This window comes from Choloepus didactylus, chromosome 4, assembly GCF_015220235.1.
Source record: "Choloepus didactylus isolate mChoDid1 chromosome 4, mChoDid1.pri, whole genome shotgun sequence".
Classification (NCBI taxonomy): domain Eukaryota; kingdom Metazoa; phylum Chordata; class Mammalia; order Pilosa; family Megalonychidae; genus Choloepus; species Choloepus didactylus.
The window spans coordinates 163599650-163622780 of NC_051310.1; the positions used below are offsets into that span (position 1 = coordinate 163599650).

Below are 23131 nucleotides of genomic sequence, written 5' to 3' on the forward strand. Positions count from 1 at the left end.
CTTTTGGATATCATATCAAAAACAGGTGCTGAACAGCCTCTCCAAGAACATCAACCACGCGCATCCCCCTTCCCCATAATCCCTTTTCCACTTGAACAAGTTATGTTGGTCACTGTCCAGATATTCCTGAAGATTGAGACAGTGATCAAACGAGAGAGAGGGGTAGCAACAGATAAGACAGGATTTAAAAAAGGATTACAAATACTGAATCTTTATTTAAATAACTTCTTTTTTTTTCCTTTCTTTTTTTTTTAAAGTTTCTAGGGCAATAGAATAACTAGAAGGAAATAACTGACATGGTGGAACTGTAACGTATAACATGCTTCAAAATTTGCCCTATAGTTATTTGTTAAATTATACTTTGACAGTTATTACCTTTCTGTATATATGTTATATTTTACAATAATGGAAATGGCTGAAGTTGCGGAACTGTAATTCATAACATTCTTTGAAATTTGCTTTCTAACTACTTGTTAAATCATACTGAAAGTTATCACTTTTCTGTATATGTTATATTTCACAATAAAAAAAAGTAAAAAAAAAAAAATAGGTGCTGAACATAGCAGCTCCAAAAATATTCCATCTAGCAGTTTTCCTAATGGATGGCTCTTAAATAAGGGATTGCAGGATTCATCTTTCTTGTGAAATATTTTAGATTCAACATGCATAATGTTTACATCAATTCTGAGCTCACTATTGAAAGTTACAATTCTAAAAACTCACTCTAAAAATCATCATAGTTCATTACATTACTGAATGGGTTTCTTCAACTTCATCCAAGAGAAGTTAATTATCAAGACTCTATTTTTAAAACAGCATTATAAGCTTGGACCCTAAGGACCAAATACTCTGTCATGATGCCCTGAAGAATTTCTTTTAACCTATTTTGTTAGCACCTAATAACTAAAGTACCAAATATCCAAATTTTGACCTATTAATCTTAAAAAGAAACTGTGCTCTTAAAGTATATAATACACCCATTTTAAATGATAACAGAACATAAAATACTCATATACACAACATGTATATTCAAGAAAGGATACTCAAAAATTTATACACTACAGCTCTTTGAAACACAACAGTCTTTAATGATGTATTTGAAAGCAAATTAACACATGAAATATTACTAAATACTGTCTAATCAAATAATTTCTAAAAGAAAAAAATACATAGCAAGTTACTTCCGCTTCCAATTATCATGGAACAACTTATAGTATACCAAGGATAATTAGGAAAGTTGGCTAACATTCAAAAGACATAAGTTTGAAGGCATTAGAAAGTTGCTGAGACAGCCAATGAATTGAGGTCCAAAGCTTCTGGAGAATACAGAACTTACCAAGTGAATTTTATTTTTGAAAGATTTTTTTCACCTCAGGTGACATGTTATATCTTAACTTAGGGCAAGAAGATGAAAAGGCAGGCAGAGGCCAGCTGCTAACAGGCAAAAAGCACTTGATGCAATCAAAGGGGCCGAGAAGGTAAAATTGGGAGATTTGTGCTACTAACGCAGGCAGGATTTGAGGGACCTAGAACCCAAAGAGAAGGAAGATTAGAATCAGTCTTCTCCTCTAAGAAGTTACCAATCTAACCATGCGGAGCAATAAGCTTAGAAGTCAAGCAGAAAGCAGGACAGAGTTTGTTATTCTCATGGGAAGACCCTCACTTGGGAATCCTGGATAGTTATACCCTTGGAAAAAAATGAACAAGGGGAAGACCAAACCTTACAAAGACTGAAAACCAGACTCCAGGCAGCTCAGTTCCACATGGGATTGACATGATTCATCTTTCTGCTGCTTGCCAGAGGATGGTATGAGTCTTTTCTGGAATGAGATAACAGAAATCAGTTTTTACAATCAAATTCAGCATCTAGAATTTAATAATAATTAGAGTCTTACTGAAGAAAAAGTATGAAAAGAACAAGCAGACAATAGAAACAGATCCACAGATAACACAAATATTTGAGTCCCAGACATGGAATTTAAAAGAAATTAATATATTCAATAAATGAATAAGTTGGAGAATTTCACCACATAAGTGTAACCTATAAAAATAATCAAATACAATTTCTAGATCTAAAAATTACAGTAACAAATTCAGATTTCAAGAGAGAGGTTTAGCAGTAGTTTGGGCATTGCTCAACAAGAGATTTTAGAGCTAGGAAATAGAGAAGTAGAAAATATCCAGAGTGAAGCATGGAGAATGAAATGAATTGAAAGTACAGAAAAGATCATAGGTTATGTAGGTTATGGTGAATGTCTAACATACAATTAGAGTGCTGGAAGAGGAGGAAAAGGAGAATATGGCAAATGCAATACTGATAAGACAATTACCAAGATTTTTCCAAAGCTGGAGAAAGACTATAAGGACATACACAAGATGTTCTATGAACCTCAAGCAGGATAAATACAAAGAAAACCACATAAAGAAAATCATGCTGAGTTTCTTCTGCATAAAATTGGAAAAAACCATAGGCAATGAGAAAAATCTTAAGAGCACCCAGAGGGTGAAAAAAAAATCATTAGTTTTGAAGATGCAAGAAGAACAATGGAAGCCAGTAGATAATAAAATGATGTCTTCAGAACAAGGAAAGAAAAAAAGTAATAATTTAGTAAATTAGAATTTTATACCCAGATAAAATATCCTTCAAAAAGAAGATGAAATGAGGATAAAGAAAAATTAAGACAATTCATTAGTAGTAGACATACATTAAGAAAATAGTGAAAGAGTTCTTAAGGGCAGAATGAAATTAACTGAGAATCAATCACAGAAGTGCAGAGAAATAAAGAGCAATGGAAAAAGTAAATATATGGTATAATGAATTTTAGCTTTGCAAAAATAAAAAAGAACATCTTTCGTGGTATAAAGTATAGTTAAAAATGCATGGCAACAATAATACAAAAAGCAAGAAATGGGAAAATGTAGTTAAAATGTTTTATGGACCTTGCATTGTATGGGAAGTTGTAAAAGTACAAATTTAAAATAGACTCTAACTAAGCAAGGATGTGAGTTATATTCTTTAGGTAACCAATAAAAATAGTAAAATATAATTACCAATCTACCTGTGGGGAGGGAAGATGATAAAATATTTAATTAGTGCAAAGGAAATAAAGAAATAAAAGGAACATAAAATGGCTAGTATGAATAGAAAATTCACAGTAGGATGGTAAATATAAACTTAAATATATCAGCAATTACATTAAATATAAATGGACTAAATAACTCATTGTAAAAATAAGCATGGCACATGAATTTGACAAAAAGCCCAACTCTATTCTGTTAGAAAACAATGCCTTAAATATCACAGAGAGGTTGAAAGTAATGTATACTTTGCAAGAACTGATAAGAAGAAAGCTGGTAAACTATAGTGATATAAAACAGTAGACTTGCTGGCAAGGAGTCTTATAGATGAAAAAGGACATTTTTCTAATGATAAAAGAATGAGTATATCAGGAAGATTTAACAATGTAAAATTTATATGCAAAATATATGAACCAAAAAGATTACAGAAACAGAAAAATGGACAAAAAAATCACAGTTGGAGAATTTAACATACTTGTCCCAGTCATATAACAAACACAAAAATCATTAGGCAAACGGAGGATTTTTGTAAGAAAGTAAGCATACTTGATCTAAGTGATAGAACACTGACTCCAAATATGAGAGACATACATTCTTTTAAGTGCACATGGAATGCATATCAAAATAGACCACATTTTGGTCAAGGTGGCATATGTTCAACAAATTTCAGAGAATTAAACTCTCATAGATAATTCTTTGACCACATTGCAAGTAAGTTAGAAACCAATAACAAAAGGATAATAGAAAATCCACAGGTGTTTGGAAAATAATCTGTACACTTTTAGAAATAGATAAAATTTCCTTAATCTGTTAATAAGTATCTACATAAAACCAAGCAAAAATCGTAAGTAATGGTGTAATATGGAAACTTTTCTCCACGAGATTAGGAAAAAGACAAAGATGTCCCTTATTGTCTTCTGTGGGTACTTAGTTCTTATTACACCTTCTTGAGGTTTTGTTCTTATTACATCTTGCCAAGTAAAAAGACAAGAAAAAGAAATAAAAGATATAATGATTATAAAGAAATAAAACTGCTATTATTTGAAGATGATATGACTTTATACATTTAAAATCCAAAAGACTCTATTGTGATTATAAAGTATAATAATTAAGACAGTGTGTTATATAAAGGGGTGTCTAGAAATGTATATATTCATGTACATAGTCAACTGATTAAAGGCAAAGGAGCACTGTAAGTAATACTGAAAAGTGTCTGTTTAATAAATGGTGCTTGGCCAATCGGATATACATAAAGAAAAAATTACAATTGACCCATACCTTACAGCATACATAAAAAATCAATTCAAGGGATTTGCAAAAGGAAGATGAAAAGATAAAAAGTAAGCTTCAAAACAAAAAACAAAAGCCATAGGAGCATATTGGCATGCCCTTGAGGTAGGTAAAGATATCTTAAATAGGACACAAAATGCACTAACCATAAAGGAAAAAAAATGACATTAAAATTAAGAGATTATACTCATCCAAGGACACTATTTAGAGAGTAAAAGAGGCAAAGTACAAACTGGAAAATTTGTTTACAAAGTATATATCCCGCAAAGGACACATAACTAGTATAGACCAAGTACTACAAATCAATTAAACACACACAAACACAAACAGAAAACCTGATAGAAAAATGGGCAGCAGATTTTATCAAATACCTCACACAGAAAATATCCAATGGCCAATAAGCAGAAAAAGAGGCTAAACCTTATCAGTTATAAGAAGTGGAAATTAAAATTATGAGATACTACACACCCACCAGAATAGCTAAACTTAGAAAACCTAACAATACCAAACCCTAATGAGGAGATAGAGCAACTTTCAGACATTGCTGACACAAGCATAAATTGGTACAACCACTTTGGAAAATTGTTCAGTCCAATCTACCATAGCTGAACTCACACATACCTTATTATCCAGTATTTCCACTCCTAGATACATATTTAACAGAAATGTGTACTTAAATTCCCGAAAGACACATACAAGGTTAGCAGCTGCCAAAAATTGTAAATAACCAATATCCATCATAGGAGGGATAATTTTTATATATTCATGTGTTTGAATACTCTACTACAATGAAAGTAAATGTATTGCAATTACACACAACAAAGGTCTACAACATAAAATTAATGAAGATAGTGCTTTGGGGAGTAGTGAGGGATAGGGCACAAGAAGAGCTTCCTAAAGGCTAATAATATTCTATTCTTTGATATCATTGCTGATTACATGGACGTTTGCACTTTGTGAAAAAAATCAATAATCTTTACACTTACAATGTGTGCAGTTTTTAATGCATGTTCTAGTTCAACAAAAAGTTTATTTAACATGCAAAAAAAAAAAAAACAAATAACACAACAAAGGAGAATATAGTTCTGAAGAAAAGTTTAGGCTTTATCTTATTCACTGACTTGTTACACAAAGGAATTTTCTATGAATTTGTATTGTACATTGGCTTTATGAAAATTTTATCCTTCAATTTTACTTAAGGTAAAGAGAAGCTGACAACTTAAGTTTGTAAAGAGCTCTACAGTAATAACTTCAGATGGAAGGTACTACAAATCACAATAGAATGTCTATGTCTTAGATTTTTATATCCTTGCACATTTTCTTCCCCAAATCTTGGAAGTAATTATATTGAGAAGCAACTATCTTATTGGGTCCTTGCTACATGTCTATGAAGTGAGTTGGGGAAAATATTATCCCATCTCACAAGTGAGAAAGAATGAAACAAAATCACATCCAAAACTATTTGGATTTTTACTACGAGTGTTCTTAGTTTGCCAGAACTTCTATAAAAAACACCATAAACTGGTTCACAACAACAGAAATTTATTATCTCACTAGAGGTCCAAATCTAAGGTATTGTCAGGCAGTGCCTACTTTGAAGTCTGTAGCATTCTGGTAGTGGCTTCCTGACAATCTCTCTCTTCATCACTTGGCAATCTGTCTCTTTCTGTCTCTTCCTGTGACTTCTAGCTCTGTGTGCAAATTTCTATTGTCATGTAGATTTAAGGCCCACCCTGATTCAGTTTGCACTAATCTTAATAGGACCTTTGAAGATCCTATTTACAAATGAGTTAATAGCCTTAGGAACAGGGGTTAGAATTTGAACAAGTCTTGTGGGGGACATGATCCAATCCCCAGCAGAGGGCAATTGATTGATTCAGTAATTGTTCTGTGACTTTGCCAACTCAAACATCAAATTTCTGCTTTGACCTAAGCTAACAAACATAGACTCCTTTTGTCATTCTTGGGGACTAGTTTTTAGCATCTCCAGCAGTGAAGTATATTTGTTCCAGGCATAAATGTTTTTGGACAGCTGTCCACATTTCTCTCTAGAATAGTTTTACAAGGCTCCTTCAATTCCTTCGATAATATCAGATAAAGAACCTGAATGGCATGCTAGTCTGCATTTAACACCTTGCATAGATTACTTTCTTCCAACAGGAGGGCTTCTAAATTTCTTTTAACTAGAGAGGTAGTGTCCCCTGATCCAGAATTCTACCAACTGCATCAGTGGGAAATAAAGGTAGAATGTTGTTTGCGCTTAAAACAATTGTAGATTGTCACATCCTTTTTAAACTGCCAGGCAATACATACAAAATTAATGACAATGCATCAAAAAAATCTAGCAGGTGTCCAAAAGATAGTACATCTCATTCTCCTCAGAACAGAAGAGTTGAGGCATTTATGAAATGATGAGATCAATTTGCCTTCTTTAGCTAGTATCACATTAGTCTAACCTATTATAATACAGGTTACTCTAACTACCAATATCTCTAGAGTAGAGTTATTTCTGGGAGAGATCCACATCTATGATTCTAGTTTCTAAAATTTCCCAGCTTTTTTCAAAAGTATTTAAAATGCCTTGACCCCAGGAAGTGGGCTCTCATTCTCTAACAGCTCTGTGGACTAAATCATCAAAATAACCATTTATTCCCACCCAATTATAGTCCCCAAACCTTGAATGTGAATGTGACTTAGTTCAATTTGATGGCTGCCATGAAATCCAGGCTAGAAAATTTAAGAAAATTCACTTCTCCTGACTTCAAGGCCAGTATGTCCTTCCAGGTGCTTTTTAAATTGTATGATTTTTGCAGAGAGCATCTATCATGAGAAAGGAATAATAAATGAGAATATGCAAGTACAAAGCTCTTCCACCCCCTGGTCTTCTTGGCTCCAGTTTCCTACCTGTATGACCCTACTGCCCATCCTACATGCCCTCTAGGTAAATTCCTTTAAAACTTACATTATTAAAATCTTCAGGAAAGCATTACCTTCTGATATGATTTTAGAATTAAGTCCAAACATCACAGCTGAAAAGCATGTTGAACAAATTTCTCTCATTATGTCATCTTTGCTGTCATGGTTATTCCTGTTTCCATTATCTAGTTTTAGCCCCAGTGGCTGTTCCATTCAGCTGGTGGAAAATCTTATCATTTACACACACACACACACACACACACACACACACACAGAGACACACATGTGCCTGTGATTTTCCAGAATATAAGTAGCTGTTTATAGCAAGATACTCAAAAATTCCAAGTTTACTATGTAACAACACTCTCCCTTTTAAACAGTAGGATTCCACTCAGGCCTATTATTTTAAGTAACATAATGAACCCTTGGTGTGAGAAGACTTACCTAAAACTACAATGGAACGTCCCAGTAATTCTGCTTTTGGTTACTGTGAGATTTCAATGTTGCAGACATTTTTAGAAATTCTGTATTTGCCAACTATGAAGAAGAAGGACTAGGCTTAAGAATGAATGAATAAATAGTCCAGGCTTCAAGTACTTAGACCTTCATTTTCACTCACAAAACCCATTGTTGTGAATAATACTCATAAACAATCAAAAAGCTTTATGATCTTTCATCCCAGAATTTTTTTACAGCCTGTTATTAGTGTTGGAAACACCCTTATATATCCAAAGTACTTTTTGAAGAACTATCATAATCAACCTGAAGAAGAAATTATTTATTGGTCTTTTACTCCTGAAATTTTAAAAATAGTCTTTGAAAGATATTTAAAGGTCTGGGGATAAGTTGATTTTTGTTCCCCAAATTCCTTGATGGTTTTAAATTAACTTCTCACTTACTTAGATGTTATGAGTTTCCTCATGCTGTGGACCTTGAATAATGATTTTCCTTTTAAATTTCTAAAGGAATAATGTTCAGAATTATAAGTAGCATAAACTCTGTGGGTATTTGAAATTGAAGAGAGTTGTGAAGGCAGCTTTTAGAAAGAGCAAAGAGGACAAGTGAACAATTTAAAAATGGTGAATGGAATTTAGAAATGCAAATGAGTGAATCATATTTTTCACAGAAGCCAGATGTCCACTTGCTTCCATGTTACAAATCAGTATAAAGGCTTATTTGTAAGGCAAGGTTTACACAATAAAAACAAAATGATGTATTTAGAAAAACAGTCTATTGATCCATCTGGTTTCAATGTCCGTATAAGAAAGAAGAAAAAAGATGGCATTTTGGTTAACTTCACCTCAATTATGAAGATCAGAGTTGCTTAATCTTCCTTCAAGATGCCAGTGAATATGAGGTACTTTGTAGGCAAAATTTATTTGAGTGTACTTCCTGAGCCTTTTCTGTGACAAGAAGTCACAGTTTTCATAAAGGAGCTTATTTCCAAATAGCTTAAGAAATACTGCTTTTCCAGCCTAAACATTATGACATCATATTATTTGCAACTTCTTTTAGATAGATATTGAAGACACTAGTATGGCATCTTTAAGAAGGCAAACATCCTGTAAGTATAGATCAGAAAATAATACCCTTGGGGAACGGGAAAATGGGAAGAAGGGACAGAAATGATGGAAGTACTTGGTCATAGATTATTGTTATAAAGATAGTCATTTATCCTCAGAAATGATAATTTGAAAAGCCACATATATCAGGCAAAAATGTTAAAATTATACAATACTTTTGGCATTTTTGCATTTATTTGGCTGCAGGTTTGAAGATTTGCATTAACTCCATTGTTTACCAATATTTGATCTGGTCCACCAAATAATATAATAAACTGAGAGTCGAGAAATTTACCATCAACTCTGCAGAAACTATGTTGAGTCCCTGAATTAAATGGCATCACATCAATTCAAAATTTGTGGAATGGAGATGCATAGGAGAACTAAAATATCTACATCCTAAGGGTGTTTAAAATCATTTGAATTCATCCAGAGCATATAATACAAATCCTACTCATTGATTTTTTATTTGGATGTTCTGGGTAGAAATTTCTACTTCAAAGCCATTAATGTACTATAGTTACCTTAATTTCACTCCTCTATTTTTGGTAAAAGGTCTACACAGCAGAGAAGGAATGGAGAATTACCAACTACTGAGGAAATGAGAGTCGAAGTCAGCCAACACATATGGGTAAGGCTCTCCCACACCCATACCCATTTAATCCACCAGGTACTGTTATTGTATCAAGTCTTTTTTCTAGCTCATTTCATTAGATTTAGTTCAACCTTTTGCTTTATAAGAATATAACTTTGTCTAAATAGGAGTTTTAAATAGGAGGCTAGCTAACACTTCTTTCATAATTTCTATATTTAATACCCTATTTTTTAAAAACATTAGACCAATGCAATTTACCTTAGATACTTATAAACAATGTATCAGAATCAGGGAAATATAACACACTTAATGCATGGACAACCAGGGGAGACTTCCAACTGCAAAGTTCCTGGGTAGCTATGGAAGATGCTTAAAAGAATAAATCGACTTTTACCTCCTTTAATTCTCCTACCGTAACTAGGGCAGTCATTATGTACAGGGAACAGGTTGCTCAGTAAACGCTTCTTTCGAGGGGGTTGCAATGTGTATTCACACAGTGTACAAGAAGACACATTCTTCATTAGCCTTAGTAAGGATATAATTGTATTCAGTCAAGAAAGGAACTTGAAATGTTATGTGAACCTATTATTTTCTGAAATCACCAAAACATGCCATACGACTTTGGTTTATAATGTTGGAAATCATCTAGAACCTCGCTTCTCAAAGTGCTGGTCTGCAGACCAGCAGCATCTGCATCACCTTTGCGCTTATTTGAAATGCAAATTCTCCCACCCACTTCAGCCATGCTCAATTGCTATCTCCGCAATTTAAAAAGTTATCCGAGTGATTCTTATGCACATTGAAGCTTGAGAACCACTGGCCAAGATCATCAAATTCTGATTTTGTTTCAAATATTTTCTATGTACCCAGCCTTCCTGCTCCTTTTTCACCCCTGCTACAAGGAGAATCTCTCTAAATTCTTTTATAATAGAAAAGAAAATGTGCTTGTGTGTTTAGCTGTTCTTGGAAAGCCCTAGAATCCTCTCAAACATTAAAATTAATTTGAGTGTGGATTTCCTGCTTGGGTTTATTAATATGCCAGATTCTCTCTTGTTATCTCAAAAGATGTCAGAAATTCTCATAAGGATATTTATTTAACTTATATTTACTTTTTCATACACACACGCATACACACCATTCAAAAACCAGAGGTAATGAATGGGTGAAAGGTAATCATGAGACTAATCACACATTTATATTTAGTAGTTACTGCCTGCCCACTCCCCCACCCACCCGCGCTTTCCTCCCTATGTCATTAAAAGAAGACAAGAGAGAAAATTCAATATCAAAACAAATTGGTAGAAGCAGAACTTCACAATAATGCTCATTTTGAAGCTGGATAAAAAGGAATTTTTTTAAGCCAACGGCATCCTAAAAGCATGAATTAACTTTGAGCCCTGCTGTGGCAATCTCAGGGACACTGGTAAGAAGTTGGAAGTGGTCCCAATCTTTATTGTCAATATAGTTCAGTGGTCACCTCAATGCTCTATGGAGAGTTCAAGTCTTGCTGAGGCAAAGTTAGGAGCTGTTCCTCTTTGGTCACATAGAAATTTTGGCATATGTTTATCATTTCCCTTGTCACAGTGGATTATCTCTTTTGGTTTATTTTTTCATTCACCAGACTATGAGTATTTTTTGATTTATAGCATGAACTTTAGTCAATACTCAATAAATACTTCTGAATGAACAAATGAGTAAATGAATGAGACCTTTATACTAAATGGAATATACCATTTCGAAAAGTAAGAGCTCAAACAACAATGTAAGAGTCAGATATCAGAAATAGTCTTGCAGTCTTTCTTATGGGAATAGTGTTAGAATCTCAATTGCCTTTTGACGACTCTAGCTATAATATAGAGTCATACAAAATTAACCTCCCAAAGGACCTCAAAGATAACTGAACGGACACTATTTTTTTTCTATTGCAAATGAAGAAATATAAGGCCCTGAACAGTTAACTGACTTGCTCAAATTTATATAGCAAATTATTGGAACCCAGAGAAATATCTACTTGGTTTCCCATTGCCCAACTTTGCCTCTTAAAAGACTGTGAATGAATTATACGCTTTCCACAATTACATAATTAAGAAAATTATGTTGTCCTTCACCTGAACCATTTCCTTAGTTCTTTACATATTTTAAAATGTAATTTTTTTTTTTTCATTTTGCACTACTGTCTTTAATCCTCAAAGATCTTACCATTCGAAACACATTTTATTCTTTGTCTTAGAGTTTCTTTGAAAATTTCAAGATCCATTTCACCCAAAAAAGCCCCTTCCTCTTTCAACACCCATGCTTGAATCTCTTTAATATTAGAGAAGTTGTGCACACATACCAAGGAGAGAACAGACATCTTAACACTGCTTGGAAGGGTCTCCTTTTCTTGCTTAGGTCCCAAGCAGGCATGGGTAATGTTGGGTGACCTTTTGCTCCAGACTACACAGCCTGTTTTACAGTGGCTTCCTTTTCATGGCATGCAGCAAAGAAAAGTTCAGTCCTCATATCTTTGAAGTGGAGCATCAGCAATTTATTATATGAAAAATCACAGAGAACTTTGGAGCCAGAGAATCAAAATCATTCACAGAACTATGTTCTTACCCCAAATTACCTTCCTCTAGGCTTTAGCTTTCCAAACATATTTCATTTATAGAAGGCTATTCAAGTGTACTGTTTGAAGAAATACAGATTAAATAGGGATATATTTATGCAAATTCATCCTCATGGATGTAAGTATTCATTTGACTGTACAGTTATTTGTTTGGTTTCTGGCTCAGAACTTCTTAGTGAAAATGTCTGTGTAATTTCCTTGCACAGGTAATAAAATGAGTTCAAGAAACACCATCCCTAGGGCTAAGAAAAATGTTTTGGGGAAAAATATATTTAAAACATATCTCATTGAGCTAAAGGTAATGCAGTCCGTGTGTGTGTGTGTGTGTGTGTGTGTGTGTGTGTGTGTAAAAATCCACATACTGGAAATGAAATATGTGATTTTGAGAAATTGGAAGGCAAAATACATTATTTCTGCATATCTTTCCCTCACTACATATACTACACAAAAGCTGAAGAGATGTCATGTCAAAGTCATAATAATTTCTTAACCATGTGGAAGGGGATTTGGAAAAAAATGAACATTGAAAGATGCCTTAAACTTCAGTGACAGCAAACACTGACTTATAGAAAATTCCCAGAAAAACAAGTTTGAAATAAAGAGATTAATTTTAGAATCGAATCAGTTAAAAGTGTCTAATTCTTTCAGATCAGGGCAAATATAATTTCAAAAATGAGAAATCTAGAATACATGACCCTGCAAATCTTTGATTCTACAAAATGTGTTAATGATTATTCAGGTTCCTGTCCAAAATGAAATAATACTATTGTAATATAGCAGGGAAACAAGTTTCTATAATATCGTGACTGACATTGTCACTGCAATAAACCTGGCTTTTTTTTTCCCTTTTTTTTTTTGCTTTAAATACTGATGTTAATTTATTCCTGATGGTTATAAAAATACTGTTAGTTAGACCCATTTTCAATTAGAAGATAAAACTGAAAAAAACTTAATCACTAACTATAGAGCATTGTGGGCTAAGTTCAATCGAGATTTAATTTATGAACAGAAATCTTTTATTGTGTATTTGGTTAAGGATATGTGATCTGGTCACAAACAATGAATGGCTTGGAGGTAAGAAAAGAGTGTAAGCCAACTTTTAAACTAAAATGTATAGAATTTTAATGTCTAAAATTTATCTTTACTATAATCTGTTTTAATAACAGCACATGCTTTTCACTATTTTGTGAATTATCAACCCTCATCTCCAAGAAAATCAAATTTCAGAAGTTCTTACACAGTCAAAACCCGCCAACAATAAATTAATAATCAAGGACTCAGACCTGAAACCCATCTAAATTCTGTTCAAGTAAAACGTCTATCTCCCTTAAATGTTCTCATGTATCAAATCACTGTTTCCTGTGTATGTATTATTTCTGCCATTAAAAAATTGTGTGCTTTAGGAAAGACTTTTACTTGTACAAAATCATTGAGATGTCTATCTGAAATGCATTGGTAGGTTTGGTGACATAATTACCCTAATGCTCAAAAGTCAAGCATCCATAAATGTGGAACTATGTCTTTTCCTAGTGGTAAAGTTCAGGATTTGCTAATTGGTACAGAAAGCAATGGTTTCAAGTCTGCTGCAGCAAGTCTGCTTACCTAATCTGAACCTCGCACCAGGTTTATGGTAAGCAGTACTCATTTACCCATAAAAACTATGAATGTATGCTCTCTAGCAATTAATTGGTATAGGGCAGTTGTCTGTAGATTTGCCACTGCTCCATGCACTAAAGAACAGGGCCAGAGAGGATCTTTCTTCTTTACCCTCCAAAGGACAAGTCACAAAACAAGTCTCCGAGAAGAGAGTCAGAAAATACAGGGGCCGTATCTTCCAAATACATAAGCCTGTTATGTGGTTGTGCATTTACAAGAATTGCATCTGTAAAATTATATAGCACTGAAATAAAGACATCCTTTGAGAATAAAGGGATGTAGAACATAATGAAAATACTTCGAAGACCAGTGCTAGTTTTTTGACTTCCAAGTTCACGAGACTTTGTAAATAGCATGCACTTTTTATCATGTACATTCTATAGCTCTCAAAAATAATACATAAAAGGTATGGTACTCTTATGCAGAGTTATTGCTTACAGTAGCATAGCCATCTGTCATTTTATCTATATTTCTACTGATAACTAGGAGCCTGTGGTAATCACTGTATTTTTATTAATAAAGATTTTGTAGGGATACCATATCTGTATTTACATATGTACAACTTGAGGATTACAGAAGAAAGCAAGTAATCAGGAGCTTCAATTTGGTGTCTTAAGAACCGTCCTGTATTCTTATTATCCTGCGATTGTGTTCAAAGCTCGAAAATTTAAAATGGGGAGAAAAAAAAAAAACACTCTCCTTCTAGCAATCACCATTTTGCCTGTAATCAAGTCCATACTTCTTTTCATATTCTTTCACTGGATTGCTTTTCTCTGTTTATTGTTGTTCCTAAACAAGGTGAGAGTTTAGGCGACATTTTTCAATGATGATTCCTTTTGCAATAACAAAATCTTAAATGCAGTCTCTCTTTTCCTCCTGCTATGTGCTATCAAATTCATCTTTGTATGGGAGGCACAAACTAAAATGAGTAAATTGCCCTTAGTAGGTAGTACTCTTTTCCAGACACCAGGAAGTAAATTGTCAAAGAGTTACTCAGGGGTTTAGCTGCGTGATTCCCATTGACTTTAATGGGAGTTGTAAGGAAAACACCCCATGCCAAGCTTAGAAAAGTAGGGGTTAGTTTTCTTTATGGTCTCCGGTGTATTTTGTACTCTAGCCTTGAACACTTTCTCCTCTTACACTTCTCTGTTCTCCCCTTTCTTTGTACCTTACCCTTCAAAGGATATAAATCTTAGACCTTTTTATTTAACCATCCTATTACATAGCTCTAGTCCCCAACACCATTTCCACAGTGCCACAATTACATAAATAAACATCTTATTCCAACCTCCCAATCCTAAGCCAGCCACTATTGCCCAGAATATGTGGCTAGCTAAGAAAAACATAATTTTATACTTTCAGGGGATGGTATTATAATATTAGTTAGAAATTTTTGAAAACTTGAACTGTGTTTTGAATGGTATCAAGTGCTGATCTTATATTCTTTTTTTATTTCTTAAAAATGCTTATTAATATTATGACTTTCACTATTATTTAACTCTGAAGTTTTTATAGTATTTCCTGTAAGTTTGCAAAATGCAAAACTATACAAGCTGCTGGGAAATACACCATGCATTGCAAGATAGATATCCTAGCCACTTAAGCAGCAGTTAGCTAAAGTGCTTCATAGGACAACTTGAACAATATAATAGATACTGTGATGTTAGCTCCTGGCAGAATTGGTTACAAAATTCCATCATATCTGGGAAATGAAGGACACCCTTGTTTGTGTGATGGAGACAGCAATACCACAATTGCCTGATGTCACTCTTATATAATACATTGTAACACACATACACACACACAGGCACACACCCTATGAAATTGTTCTAATTCCCTAGCAAATTTTGATCGTGGCGAGAGCCAAACTGGGGCAGCTTTGAGCTGGATTTTTGAGTGTTTGGTTCTGTATAGCATGCACAAAAGACCCAATCTTCATGCCTACCACTTTTTTCATTACTGTGGCATTAATTACAAATTAAGATGCCAAGTAATTGGCAAGGGGAACACTACTTGCTTATTTATCAGATACCTTTATCCTATGCCTCTGGCTTCTCTCCTTTACTGCACTTTCATAATAGATTACCAGAGTAGCAATGTAAAGAGTAAAGGGTCTTTCCTTTGCACATTTATAACCCAACTTACCTTGAATTTTTTCTCTTATTTCACATCATAAGAACAGTTCTGTACTCAGTGACATATTAATCAACATGCCATATACAAACACACAAAGTCTAAAACAAAGCAAAGAGTACTTTCTGCTGAAAGAAAATGGTTCACTACCCAAAATCTCTCCAGTTCCTTCTTGCACCTATGGATTCATTATTTCTATGAAATACTGCAGGAGTGTGCCATTAAATACCAGATGCATCATCCTGAAAGCTTGTCGACACACAGGGTACCTCAAAAATACAAAAGGGCATTTCCTCAATTTGTTTCTTTAATTTGCCCCCAGTTATTATCAATTTCTACTGTCCTAGCACTATGTTGATCACGACCAAAGATATGTTTTTCATAAAATAACACATTTGGACATAATAACGAGAACCTTGGTTCCCGTCTTCCCTGTTGCGGAATAGCACGTCCCGTGCTGTAAAGGCGCAGTTGGCTGTCCAAGGACCCTGATGCCAAACTGCGGAGGATATTCTTGTCGCAGTGACAAATTGCTCGCTGGTGGGCTGTGCAGTGTTGTTCTGGCAGCATCAGAGATGTCTACGTGTCTGTCACTTGGTTAGGCTGCTTCAATGCTAGGTGATTTCACTCCACCCCCACCCCCACCCCTTTTCCTTTTTCTTTGGTGCATTTTTCAGACTTACCTTTGCTTTAACATGGGGGCTTTAACATTCACTTGAAAAGGAGCCTATGGAAATGCCTCCCAGGCTCTCCGCACAGGTATCTGTAAGGTGAGAAAAGGATTTTTCACAGTGCCATACTTGTTTTCCATACAAACCTACATGCTGCCATTACAGCCACCCACATCCCGGTTGGCAATGCACTTATGCAGTGAGCGTCTTAATGAATCCAGACAAAACTGCACAGCATTCCTGACACACGGGAAAATCATGCATTTTAATGCTATTGCAGGGTAATTTATTTCTTTAGTCTGTAAAATGTTGGTGGTCAATGTTATTGGATAATATTTCAGCAAAGAGATCATTCTGCTTTTGATCTAACACATTATTAAAACAAAAAAGAATTCTTTCATAAGTTTCTACATTAAGTATGCTTCATTAGTAAGGATCTGCTAAAAAAAAAAAGAAATGTAAACGAGTAGACAACATTCAGTAAACAAATTAGCTTGTAAACATACTGCAGGCAATTTCAGCAGTATCTGTTGACTACCTATGCAGGTATATAATTTAATGCCTCCAGATAATTTGTGGGTAAAGTCTAACCAGCTGACATTTTGGGATAAATAATAAATAATACTCCTATTTCATTACTGAGTTTATAGTTAAGTATAAACCTAAAGGCATTTAAAAAACTATAACTACAGGAGACACAGTATTTTAAGATTGTTTTGTGAAACTGAAAAGGATAATGTAATGAATACAAAAGATGTAGGCGGCCTTTTATATTCTATGGAATGACAGTAGATTTTCTCCAAAAAAACATATTCTGCAGCACTGATGTATTATTTAAAAGTTGAGGATGTATAAAGGAAGCTAATGGGCTTTGCACAAAGGATAATATACAATGGAATAATTTTTAAAGGAAATGAACAGGCTTTTAATCTTGTGGGGAAAATGTTTATTTTTCTCTTCGCATATAGATGTTTTTGTTATTTTTATTGTTCAAACTGTGGCCCTGAATTAAGTGGATTATAAAGCTTTCCTTGAAACTTTAATATAAAGATATTAATAAGATTTGTTTTCAAAGAAATACTTGGAATTTCTCAAATAGATTCATATTATATATGCATGTTATATATATCACAAAGACTTAACACGTTAATTAGAAGAAACAATCATAAAGCTCTAAGTAATAGAACTTGGAGAGAGATTAAAAAACATTTTAACAGTGTCAACTCTCAGGACATATAAGCATAATTTTCCACCTAAAGTAATGTTTGAATTAAGTTTATTTTCATTGTGACGGCTGATAGAACTTAAATCAGCCCTCTGGTCTACATGGATATTCCCAAACTAAACTTATCAAATGTGTAACCATATCTTTCCCAGACACTTTTGTGTTTTGTTTTATTCTCTAAAAACTGGCAACACAAATGTTCTAGCTTTCATCACTTAGGAGCATCCAGTGTGAGACTATTGATCCTAAAATTGCTATGGTTTTCTAAGAAGGCTGCTTGTTGGTTCTGCACTGTTGTCACTGAAGTGGTTAAAGCTTTGTTTGTTTGTTTTGTTCTGAATGGCTCTTAATGGATTAAGCTTTAGGCTTTCACCAAAGCAGTAACTGATTGTTAAAGTAGCAAGAAATAAACTAACCACATTGTGTGTGTGTGTGCATGAGCACACACTGTCAGAGCAAAGTAAATTATGATTTTATGTTGTAGAATGAAGCTAGTATAAATATGTTGAATAAAATATTTCTCACTATATATCTTCAATAAGTCTATGCACTGTAAATTGCCATGAATTATGTCAACTGATAGCTAAAATGGATTAACTCTATTTAATCAAGACTAATTTCATTAAACTATATAATGACCCATTGCTATTGAGATAGATAATATTAATTATAGTTAGAGGATCTCATTTTACTATGAAATTAACATGCCATTATGTTTTGATCCTAGAACTGCTTTTCATAATTTCACCAGTAACATTCAAAATGGTGATTCCAACTTATATACAAATTTAAAACTATTACTAGGGCATTAGGAACTACTTATCTTCATAATATTATGCTGTAGTTCTGGACTCATAATTTTGGCTTGAGTGTGATAATAGTAAAAGATTAATGACTTGATGAGTAGAGAAACATAAATACTTAGAGGAGCAGATGGAAATGCATGAACTTATATGACTACTTTATGCAGCTCCCCTCTAAGAGAAGAAAATTGTTCAAGGTTTCAATACCAATGCAAGGGGACTCTAAGAACTAAATACTCAACTCAAAAAGTGACATTTCATTTACAGCTGTCTTATTGGATAGGATGGATAAAGCACTACAGATGTGCTCAAGGAATGGGCACTACAGTTCTCCAGGAATGGCACATATTGCAAAGATCTTGAGTACACCACAAACAACCACAGGCAACAGCTGGTGAATCACTCTGATGAAACATGTTTAACCACTCCTGGATCTACTGATGAGAGAGTTGATACATTTTCTTCAATGGATAAATCATAAAAATCTAGAAGAAATGGAATAAAATAAGTCTTCTGCTTTGTCTTTAGATAACCCAAGATTCACTAGTCAAATTCCACCAGGATGACATTCCCTTGGCAAATTTTCAACATAGCTGTGCCAGAGAAATGCAGCACAGCATCTGAGCCTCTCTGGACATCACACATTGAATGTTGCATTTTGGAAGTACATCATGTTAGAAAAAATCAAGTTACTTTAAACATGGGAATTAAAAGCCCTCCATTATAACTCTGGATTGTCTTGGACATGGATATTGTATTTCATACTTGTACTTATAAGTGCAAAGGAACAGTTTTACTGCTTAGAATATGAGCTCAAGTCATTAAATCTCATATATAAAAGAACAGCAGAGAAGTTCTCTTACTCTTAAATATTGCACACAAAAGATCTGAAACCTAGGAGGAAGTTTCTAATTTCCATTCTGTACTTGTACTAAATGCAATGAATTGAATTGAAAGGGGGACTATATGAGAGGGAATGCATAGGCTTCAATATAAGGGTGCATTTATCATATAGAGAAAATGATCAATTTTACTATATGCCTGTGCGGTTTTTATAATTTTCAAAATTCCATTCAAAGCACTGATATTCTGATGGCAGGACTAACTGCCACTATAACTCCAGAGCCTAGCATTAAGAGAAGGGATTTCAATGAGTGCAATAAAAAAGAAGGCAATTTTTCCCCTTGCATATAATATTCTAAAATTAAGGTGGGGAACGTGCTGTAAAGCCTAGATGAATACTCTTGGTGAACGACTAATTTGCTAATTGTGTGACACCCAAAAAGCAAAATGTAGTTAATATTTATATAAGAAAAGACGATGCATTCATAGAAAGCAAGGCTTCTGTGTCATAATCCTTCCCCAGGGTATTGTACCAAAATAAAGGGTGGGGAGGGTGGTGATTACAGACAAAATGTTTCCTCCCCTCCCCCTTTCTTTCCTTTTAAGGATCTAGGATAACTCTAATTGACCTAATGTACTTTTGTTCCTAACACGGTGTCAAAAACAAACAATCTGTGTATACAGAAGTTGAAGGTCAATGCATAGATTATGACTGTTTTTATTACTTTATTTTCCAATATTCCCTCATCTCACTGTCCCCATTATTTTTTCATCTTCCGTGCTCACACTGACCTGATCCATATTCTTTTACACTAAACCTCAAATCTTTTCTCCTCTCATTCTTTGTCATGGAGAGAGGAGGAGGGGCACTGGGGAAAAGAATGCCCCAGGACACACCTCTAATCTTCTTCCCTGTTTACATCACCACCTGCAAGGGAGGAAGAAACTTTCCAGAGTTTGAATGAAAACCTTTGGCCTCTTCTATAGACAGGGATGCACGATGCGGAAATAGTGTTTGTTAACCAGGCTGAACCATTAAAAAGATCACACACGACAGGGTAGCTTTAGAAACTCTGAGGAATTTAGGCCATACCATGCTAACTAAATGGGAAGCCACTAAATCTCGTGAACTTTCCTGACCCCCTGACATCCAAAAGCCCAAGTTTATACAGAGCCTCTAAAGAATTGGATTATGAAGACTTTTTTTGCTTTTGTTCTTAATTTTATGAGAATTAAAGAGTGCTCGGCACATTGGCAATAATCCATCTGAAGGCAGAAACATGTTTGCATGTTGGAAATAAATTACAAAACCTTCCAGAACTGATTATCAATACATTTATTTCAATCATGCTGTGGTTTTAGATATTATATTAGAAAGATGAATTGTAATTTTTAAATATTTTTAAAAATATGATTCCCCAAGTTGTCATTGCATTCATTCTTATAGCAGAAAGAGTTACATGATTGGAAGTAAATATAGGAGAAATAATTGGGAATGTAATCCAAATCTAATATATTGGCAGGTCCCTCTTTTTATTCAGTATAGCTCTTTCAGATGAGCTTAGGTAAAGGTACAAAGGCTTAGAAAATGCATCTGATTTTTGGGTCATGGAAATGGAAAATAAGCACTAGTAGCTTGAAAAAATATCCTTTGCAATAAGAATCTTCTCTTCATTAATTTGGACTGTGAAATGAGGAGGAAGTAGTTTTAAAGTAGATATGTACTTGTACGTTTACTGCAAGGCTTTGCCTTCTCATTTTCTCAGCATTGGAATAAAAATGCTTACCTCCCACCAAGAGATTCTAAGGGCTTGTCCATTATATTTCTTTATGTTCAGAAATATTTAAAGTGCCAAAAATATATCAGCATTTTCACATATCTGAGTAGTAATAGTATTTCTTTATACTTGTTGGTGTGTGAGTGGGAGTGTATAGCATTTATTGAATGATTACAATGTGCCAGTATGTTTAGTTGGTAGTACATTTTTATTGTATTAATTTTAATAAGGGATACATTTTTAGTATATTATTAATCCGAGATATAAGTAGATTAGACACAAGATAGGTGATAGACTGAGAAATAGATGATATAGACAGTTGATAGATGATAGATGATAGATAGATAGATAGATAGATAGATAGATAATGTATAGATAAATAGGTAAAAGATAGATCCTGGATACAGATGGATATATATCTGGATATAGATGTGGATATACAGATAGATCTTCAGTAGAAGTCAAGGAAATCAATTCTGATGTGGGATTATTTTCTGCCTGTAGGCATCTCGGGTATTGTTTTCCTTTTGAGCAACTGTCTGTAATGATTATCTATTTTACAAGTAATCATGAATCAGATAAACCATAGTCTTTCGGGTTCAAAAGGATTTAAACACCAACTTCTAGCATGGAAGGATGCTCAAAATTACCTCAGGAAGCAGAAAATTGTCACGGTATATGATACACATGTCCTTTGGCAGTCCAGACCCCATGTTCTGAATTCATTCAGAACAGATTTTTCCATCACACTTGATCTCTTAAATACTTCCCTACTTCTGCAGCTCTTCCAATGGTACCTGAGGGGTAGTGCAGTCCTTGGCAGGCTCGGCACCATGTTGTTGGGCCCATTGTTCTTAAGAGGGAAATCGTAGCCACCCAGGATGTCGTTGCTACCAATTCCATTATTTTTTCCTTCAATAGCACCAATCCCTAAATCTCATTTTGGGAGAGTCCAAATCATTCACAAAAGTAATATTTGCCAAAGGGAAAAACAACAAACAGAAACCCATTTGAACTCTAATTTTTAAAGTAAGTAAATGCTAAGCCGTCTCCCAAAATAACCATCCACCCAATGCAACCCCAAGCACACTGCTGTCCCCTCAATTTTTTTTCAGGAGTAATGTGGTGGAAAGAATAAGGAAAACATATTTTGAAATGAAACAAAAAATAAGGCATTACAGCCCACTAAAAGAAATTCCTGTTGCAAATGGCAATAAAACTGTGCAAAATAACAGTGGCTGGAGGATTTTTTTTTTTTTTTTGCTAGGTAATTTCAAGAACAAAAACAATCAATTGGGATTGGAATATAGGGAAACTAGCAGAGCACCATACTCAAGGCACTTACTATGTGTCAGGCACTGCACGTAAATTAGTCAACATGAAGATTGTACAGAGCCCTGAGATGAGTAGATTTTTTTTTTTTGTCTATGCCTTTTATATAAAATGCCTTAATCCATTTGAATTCAGTTAAGACTTCTCCAATAAAAGGATGTTAAGCGTTTTGTGCTATTCAACTTTGATAATGTACTTAGAAAAGAATGTCTGGCACATAGTAGAAACTTAAATATTTGTTGAATGAGTGAATGGTTATAAGTACTTTTCAAAGGCAAAATAAATCATCTGCCATTTCTAATGTATTTGGAAAGACATCAATAAATGGCTATTGTAAGGAAGATTGCAGATGCTAGTTAAGATAATCTAACTGTGTGGTAGTTTATTTATTCTACTATACAATTTTTGTTCAGAACCCCTGAGGGAAAACTTTTGTTGTGATTACTTCTAGGCTGGCAGTTAGCGAATTTACTTCAGAACAAGATCTCAAACCAAGTCCATGTCCTTTCTTCATGTCCCTGCCATTTAACCATCCAGTTGTTAACACATTTTAAAATCTGACAGGTTATTTCACTTCCAAAATGATACTAAGAGTCACACATGTCAGAACTCTACTTGATAAGCTGTGTTCGTTTCAAATG

General features: G+C 34.2%; 1 long non-coding RNA gene across 1 annotated transcript in view; it reads right to left on the reverse strand.

Annotated features, from left to right (window-relative positions):
* Positions 1-1221: 1221 nt before the first annotated feature.
* The window catches only part of LOC119531092, a 25498-nt gene continuing 3588 nt past the window's right edge, over positions 1222-23131 (reverse strand). The window contains exons 2-4 of the long non-coding RNA XR_005216209.1: positions 16522-16601; positions 1721-1820; positions 1222-1526 (exon numbers count right to left, since the gene is read on the reverse strand). This is a non-coding gene — a long non-coding RNA (uncharacterized LOC119531092). The remainder of the gene's footprint in view (positions 1527-1720; positions 1821-16521; positions 16602-23131) is intronic.